Source organism: Belonocnema kinseyi, chromosome 3, assembly GCF_010883055.1.
Source record: "Belonocnema kinseyi isolate 2016_QV_RU_SX_M_011 chromosome 3, B_treatae_v1, whole genome shotgun sequence".
In the NCBI taxonomy this organism is placed as follows: Eukaryota; Metazoa; Arthropoda; class Insecta; order Hymenoptera; family Cynipidae; genus Belonocnema; species Belonocnema kinseyi.
Window position 1 is genome coordinate 40,668,046 of NC_046659.1, and position 8,304 is coordinate 40,676,349.

The 8,304-nt window shown below is 32.3% G+C and overlaps 1 long non-coding RNA gene across 1 annotated transcript in view; it reads right to left on the reverse strand.

The window, feature by feature from the left end:
* LOC117169179 overlaps nt 1-8,304 on the reverse strand; it is a 51,267-nt gene that overhangs the window by 724 nt on the left and 42,239 nt on the right. The window lies entirely within an intron of this gene.

The window sequence follows — 8,304 nt, forward strand, 5'->3', positions numbered from 1 at the left end:
GATTCGTGACAGTTCAAGGAATCCATGCGATCTCAATTACTTTTATTTTATCTAGGTATTTCCAGGAGGATTGAAGCAATTTAGTAATGAAGTGAAACGTTGATTTTTTCAACCCGCTTTAAATATGGGAGAGCAATCATTAACTCTTTGCAACGTTTGCATAAATAAAGCGTTAGCACTTTATTGAAAACTTCATAAGCAAAAGAAAAGAACAATTAAAAAAACTCTTTAAGAATTTAAGGAACAAGATTTTTCTTTAACACGTTTTAAAATGTGAAAACAAAAATCCTTCCAGTCTTTCTTAATGGATACTCTGTTGTTGTGAAATTAAATCACAATTTGAAGAAATAATGACTAAACAAGGTACAATTTAGATGAAAAAACATCCAAAATTGAATTGGATTTTTAACCCGTTTTAAATAGGGGAAATCATCCACTGTAATCACTAGGGTTGAAAATCTAACATTGTGTTCACCCTTTAATTTAAAACATTAAATTAACTAAATGAAAAAAGCTAAAGAATCGTGGACATTTGGAAAGTAGCGAAAAATAAAATGCATTATTGATATAATAGTATAGTGAGCTACAAGTGTGGTCGGTTCGCACGAGTGAAGCCGCTAAGGGTACAATTGCCAAACCACAGGGGTTGCTCATACTATTTTATTTTATCATTGTTTAGTAAGGCGGGGGCGGAGACCCCCCCCCCCCCAAAGGTAAGAAACTAACTCTAAAGAGGACAAATATATGGGCATTATAGAAATAATCTAAACAGATAACGAATTGCTTTTTTTCTTTCGTTTTTTATATAATAAAACTCTGAAAAATTATATAAAATTACGCAAATTGTTAGTTTTCTTTGCTTTCAAAAACTATTGATACATTTGAACAGATGTCAAAGTTGAAGGAAGCATGCTTTGCCTGTAGATTTAGTATTTCATTTTCAACATTTAGTTTTTGTTCAATATTAAAGGTTTTTGACGTCGATGGTTCCATGTTGATGTCTGAATTATCTGTTGGTGCACATGGAAAAGATTTACCGGGTGTGGTTGTTATTGAGCTCGTAATTTGTTGGCCGAACCACGACGAAAACTGTGTACAGTGTAACTTTCTGGATCTGATCATTTTAAATACGGGGCGATTGTTTTTGCCATATTTCCCAACTTATTTATTCCAATGAATTGCTGACTACACTTTCCTTCAGAATAATTAAAAAATAATCTCGAGGTTTTTATATTTTTGGGTCTCAAGGCCTCGCATTTTGTATACAAACAATAAAATTCATCGCCAACTACAAACGATCTAGGCTTATAATGTTTTGTATGTGGAATTTTGACGAGCAAGAGAGTCCCTTCATCCTCGATTTCTTTAACTGTTAAATCATACAACTCCTCTCTCCTACGAGCGCCAGTAATACCAAAAATCAGAGCCACCTATAATTAATTATATATTTATATGTTAATTATTTTTTGGTTATATTTTTTAATTGACTTCTTTTTTTTATATATAATTTATGTTTACATTTTTTATTATTTTATTTTTTATGTAATATTGCACTTATCTAAAGCTAAACCAGCGTGAAATAAGCCACTTTACACGCACATGTAAAATAAAAAGGATTTAAAAAGTGAAATACAGAAAAGTAGTAAGTTGAAACCGATAGCAATTTAGAATAAGGAACCTAAGAAAAATCTCCTTTCGCTTTTGTGATCCCACACCTTCGTTTTGTTACGATGAAAAATTTTAACAGTTAATTGTTATTATGGTCGCTAACAGAATATTTCATTTCATGTTTAATTCTCTACTAGGAGTGTTGCCGATGTATATATTCGAGTCGACTTTCCTGTACAGAGAAAATTAAATTCATCGAAAAATCAAACAATTATAGATATATTTCTATAACGAAGTTTCAGTGATGCAATTGAACTAACAATTAACTATCACAATTTTACAAAAGAGTAAAATGATCTATAGAGATCGTGAAAGAATAAGGTAATAAACTGGCTGTTAATTCTTTTTCAGGTGTGTCTCCTTTCTTTATATTTATAAGTGTAACGTTAAATTATTTTAAACGCAACATTTTTACTGTAAGAAACAAGTTTAAAAAATATTATAAATGACCATATAGGTGATTGCCAAACACTCTTTAAAGTTACTTTAAGTACTTCAAGTAAGTTTATAAATCCTGAATAAAACAATACGCAAAATACCTTGTTAAGCACTAATCCCAACCTACACATTTCAACTGAAAAATCTGCTCACTTCACGGGCACATTCTCATAAAGCGTTGCGCACACGGCTCGTTTCGCTAGCAAGTGTGAGCGCTTTGATAGTTCTGTCTTTATTTTAATCATGAAAAAATAGCATTACAAACACAAAAAAATGTTCTTTTTGTAAACCCCAACACACTTGACGAAAAAGAAATTGAAAGACAAAAGTTGTGAAAAGAATGTGCCCACACAGCGGGCAGATTTTTTTTTACTGTTAATGATGTTTTTCACGATTAAAACGTAAACTATGCATTCTATTAAAAAGTAATTAAAAACAAATTTGTAGATCTTTTTGAAATACATTATTTTGTTCCATTCATCATTTTCCGTGTTTTGTACAGTTTGACCGAAAATGCAATGTTGGAATTCCGTTATGTTTTATGCTGTCCAAATTTTTATTTTCGATTATTCAAGAAAATTTAAAAAGTTGTTATGATTATATTATAAGGCATTCAAAAATAATTTTTTTCTGTTGGCTTTTTTCATATCGTGCGTTATTTGGCTTACAATTTTCATTTTTGTTTGTTCTTTGGAATTTTGTAAACGCTATAATTCTGTTAATTTGTGTTTTTTATGAAACAAGTGATAAGGATTAGTGGTTCGACTTTTTGAATAATATTTATATCCATAGAGAGTATTTTTAAATGTTGATATAAGTGGTCTCAAAAATATTCAAAATACGTCCACTTTTTGACATACAGACATATAAACATACATACATACAGGCAGAGACATTCGTAAAAACCTAGTTTTCGGATTCAGGTGGTCTCGAAACGTGGACAATTAATAAAAATCAGGGGTGGGGGGTCAAATTTTACACAAATCTAATAGCTTCTTTGATGAGAATGTAAAATGATTCGGCAAAAGCCGAATTCAGGAGCAATACATTCTTATACGTTTAATGTCTAATTAAATATTATAGGTATAAAATATATTATTTGGAATTCAATTGAAGCCCTATACGTTGGTATGTTTAGGTTTAAGACTTTAAGGTTTAAGTTTGCGTTTACAATTTTCGCCCTCCAAGTATGTGTGCATTGTCAGGACAGCATGAATTAAAAAATTTTGTAGACGTCTGTTCACGAGAAATTTTCGTTGGGATAAGAGCCGTTCAAAAAATTTAGTTGTAAATATTTTTAATTTGCCGAAGCAAAATTAAACAATATTGCTTGTAAATTTAGTGGTGTTAGATTTTATTTTTTAGAATACTTCTCATGTCTAAATTTAATTTACTACGTTTCGAAACCTAAAATGTCATATTGAAAAAAATCTGCCTAAGTTTTATCTATTTATGAGGCCTGACCTTAGTATACAAACTGCTAGATTCAAAAAGAGAAAATTGGGTTTCAAAATGTATTGTTATAAGTCTTCGGCATAGCTACATAGCATAACACGTAGCATAACACGTTTTCTCTTAAGCCCTTTATGCGGTGCTCCTCTAAACGGGACAAATATCTAATCTCCTTTCCGTAAAAATGTACAAGCCAGGCAATTTGAAGGTAGAGATTAACCGTAAGTGGGCGTGAGAGACATTTACCCACTGCAAATTATTTTTGTCACATAGGGATTGCCATCCCTTCAAAGTATATTTTGTAAGTGCATTCTGCACCTTCGATTTCTCTAAAATTCTGCGGGAACTTTAGTTGTCTTTCTGTCCGCTCTGTACACACCTTAAACAATAAATTATGGTATACATAATTTTGTTATATTTCTTCTAATGTTTAAGAAATTCTTATTTGTATATACAATTTTTATTGTATAAAGCAGTTTTCTATCGAAGACTTTCGGGAAATAATATAAAATGGAACACATACAATTATTTTCCTGACTGTATAGTGTGTAGAAAAAATATATTTACTAATTATTGATTTTTCGAACAAACTAAATTTCTTTCAACAATTATTTTTTTCCAAGAAAATATTTTTAAAATTTTATTTTATTAATTAAACATAATATTGAATGATTTTGAAGAGTACTAATTCTGCGAAAAGCTTGATGTAATTGTTTATAAATTAAATGTTTTTTCTTCTTCAGATTTCCTCCAAATTGAGTATGGATGGTTAACCAATAAAAATGGTTTATTCGATGAAATGCCGTTTTTCCCAGCATTCACTACTCCAAATCATTGAATATTATGCTTATTTCGAAAAATACGATTATTATTCAAGGTCATCGGAAAAAACAGCTTGAGCAAATAATAATTCCATAAGCAAATAGAAATTTGTTGAACATTAGACGAAATGTCTCAGAGTTATTGTAATTATTCATTAAAAAATAGAATAGGGTTTTGAAAATAAAAAATAATAAATTGTTTAAATAATTACATGACGTTTTACAAAATTTTAAATACTCCAAGTCATGACCAAATATTATATTTCATCCAGAAAATAGATTATTAAAAAAATATTTGGGAATAAATAATTGTTTAAATAAGTTAAATTTCGTTAAAAAATAAGCAATTGCTTAAAAAGTTCTGGGAATTATTCAAATTGTTTACTACCCAGATCACAATACTAGCGCACATTGCGCGCATGGAGCAGGTAGGCCGTGCATATTGTCACGCACGACGTGCTCTTAGAGCAGTGGTCGGCAAACGTTTCGCTTAGTTTTCAGGTATGGTCAGGCTCCACCCGACATAATTTTTTCTACTACTTTTCGGTCTGTTCATGTACCTTAGTGTGAGTGAGCTTACTCCAGCAAGTGTCTTTTTTCCACAGGAATGTAAAAGTAAGGAAATTTTAAAACTTTTAATTTTTCAATTAGCGATTTGACGATCCACGAATTTTTCCGATTCCAATGATATATTACCTGCCTACAAAAGTTACAAAATTTGAAGGAGTTTATAATCAAGAAACATCAGATTGACAGTCAATTTAATACTAAATACTTCTCAAATTTTCAACCTTTATAGACAAATTACATGTATTTGGAATCGGAACTATACATAGATTCCAAATATATTACTTTTAAGTCACTGATCGCAAAATTACGCATTTTTTAATCTCACATTTTTGTCCCATTTTCTAACAAAGAACCCCTGAGGAAAGGGGTGGTCTAGCCAAGCTCGCAGGTACTGCCCTGAAAGTAGGTCACAGGGCAGCCAGGGCAGGCTACCCTGCCTAGGGCAGGAGCGTGCCGACCACTGTCTTAGAGCAGCAAGCAAATGTATCGTCAATGGAGGCGCATATGCCAGGTATGTCATGTAACGCACGTGGATTCGCGCATGAAGCAAGCACTCAGTGAGCGTGTGAAAAGTGTCTTAAAATTGTTTATTTATAATAAAAATGACGTATGGAAAAGATTGAAATTGAAAGTTTTATTTCAGAAATGGAAAATTATGACATATTTAACAGGATAACAGAACCAATTACCAAGGGGGATCCTATAGTCTGAGGTCAAACATTAAAAATATGTCATAATTTTCCATTACTGGAATAATTCTTTCAAATTAAATCTTTCTCGTACTTTATTTTATTAGAAATAAACAATTTTAAGACCGTCTTCGCACGCGCAGCGGATACTGACCTATGTAATATTCTTGTGTCAAATACAAGATCAATATAAATCTCCGTTGAATATGCAAAAACATCGAAAGCGTCCGCGGTTAGCGCTAAATTCAAAACGTGTATTAAAAAGAATTCTTTTTATTAAATAAATGGTAATTACAAAATGAATAATCGAATTTTCATGACTTTGTCTTAAATTTTAACTGTTTGTTAAAAATGAGTCTTTTATTTCTAGCTAAAAATTCATTTTTAGCTTAAAATGTTACTATTCCATATGTTAGAAAATTTCTTTTTGTGTTTCGATTTCATGCATCTTTTTTAGTTAATAACAAGTTCTTACACACTTTTTAATAAACTTATATCTTTCTGTTTTAATGTTATTTTTTACCTTCTTTTAATTTTATGTTTAAAATAATATATTTTTATTTTATAAAAAATAATTTTTTTAACACTCTTCGTTTATTTTGGAATTCCGTCACGGGGTGATTGTACACATGCTGATATTAGAGACGCATTGTGCACGCACTAAAGGCGCATCCACAGAATGCTCGTAGATGTGGTGCATTTTGGCAAGCATTTCGTGCGCGCATCAACGTGCGAAAAACGTACGCGCACGAATTGTTGTCTGGGTAATAATTATTTGTATGAAATAAGATGACAGAAATTGCTGTCCCTTCCTTTAAATTCTTCAATTTTTCGATCCCTCAATACTGCCGCGTAAGGCATCAGATTTTTTGGTTATGTTGCACATCGAACATGTATTTTATTATTATCTACAGTCTCTTTTTTCCTATTTTAGAATGATTTATGTATTATAATTTGGATTGTGTGCAAAAATGATTGAAAAATGTATGACGGTCTGAACGTTGTCAGTCCCATCACTAGGCATGTCTCTCTTAGCTGAAGGTCTTCGAAACCATTTCAAACTGTTTTCCACACGTTTGTTGTTAAACTATGTTTATCGCTGGTTTACAATAAAACACGAAAATGATTATAATAATCTGTCATACTACAAAATCAGAAGATATTTTAAAAGATGAGTTCACTACCAAATAAATCATGAAAATAGGCATTTTCCAACAAATTTAATATTTGTATCTGTTTTGAATATATTCTCAAAGGATTTTTCTTTGTTTATCATAGTCGTACGTCCTGTCAGTAATATTCAACTGCGTGTGAAATTAACATATATCATAAATGAATTCCTCAAAATCATATTCCTGTATTTTTGTACTATCGTAGGATACCCCTAATGTTTTTTAATTACTTTGGAAGCTTCCAATTTTTTTTCGCAAATTTAATTGTCTACAATGATAAACTTTTTTGTAAATGCCTAACTTCCTTACTCTTTAATAAAATGTATTTTTATGCTTTTATTAAACTTTTACTCAGGTAAACTAAGCTATAGATCATGGCCACAGACTAAGTCAAGTGACTGATGAGATTAGAATGTTATAGGTTAATTTAAATAATTTAATACGATGACTAAAACCTCCTGCGATGATGTTGTAGGTATAAAATCACGAGAGTCAAGAAAGTTCCTTACAATGCGACAGGTATTTAATAAAACCGCCTCCTGAGCTGCTGTCAATACCATACTGAGTCCTAATTGTTCAAGATGTTCAGTGCATCTTTCATGTACATTACCTGTAGCCGAAATCACAATGGGATGAATAGATGCATGATTCACATTTCTCCATATGGTCTTTACTTCATGCCTTAACTCGCTATACTTGTGGATCTTGGTTGTATAGGTTGACTGCAAGTTGTTGATGTATAATTCCTGCTACTTCATTATGTATGTGCGTATAATCCCTCTGAGCCAGTACGCGACAGCCATCAATAATATGATCAATGGATTCGTTGGTATCTGGTGCTGACAACGTTGTCCTGTATCGCAATGAGGAATGCTTTCGTTTCTGGATGCAGAACACCCTTTCATAGCCAAATATTAGATCCCTCACTATCCACTTCATTTTGATCTAACATGTTGGTGTGCTCACCATGGATGGCTTTCTGCCTCCATTGTATTTCTAATTCCTCAATGGTTTCTGCTCTGATATTCAAGGTCCCATCCGAGGGCAAAGGGGGAGGGTCGGTAAGGCCGGTTTTTGGCCTAATTTATTTTTGGACCAAAAAATCTGAAAAAATCATGGTAGTATCTTATAAGTATCCCGAGTCGATTGCACGCTAAACGAACTACCCTCCACCCCCCAGCCACCCCCACCCCCTACAAATATAAGAAACACCACTACCCACCAACTGTATTTTCGAGAGATTTGACACTCTTAAACATGTATTCTGAGGTTAGCACGGGTTTACTATGGTTTTCGGGGTCGCCGAATACAAATCTGGCGTCCTTTGACTTTTATCGCGTAAGGTTCAGGGTCATTGGAAGGTCAAATCGAGAGAAAACGGTAAAAAATTTTTTTAAAATATGTTATAGGTTTTTGGGGTCGCTGATTATGAACCTGGTGTCCGCTGAACTTTATCGCGTTAGGTTCAAGGTCATGGGAAGGTCAAATCGAGAG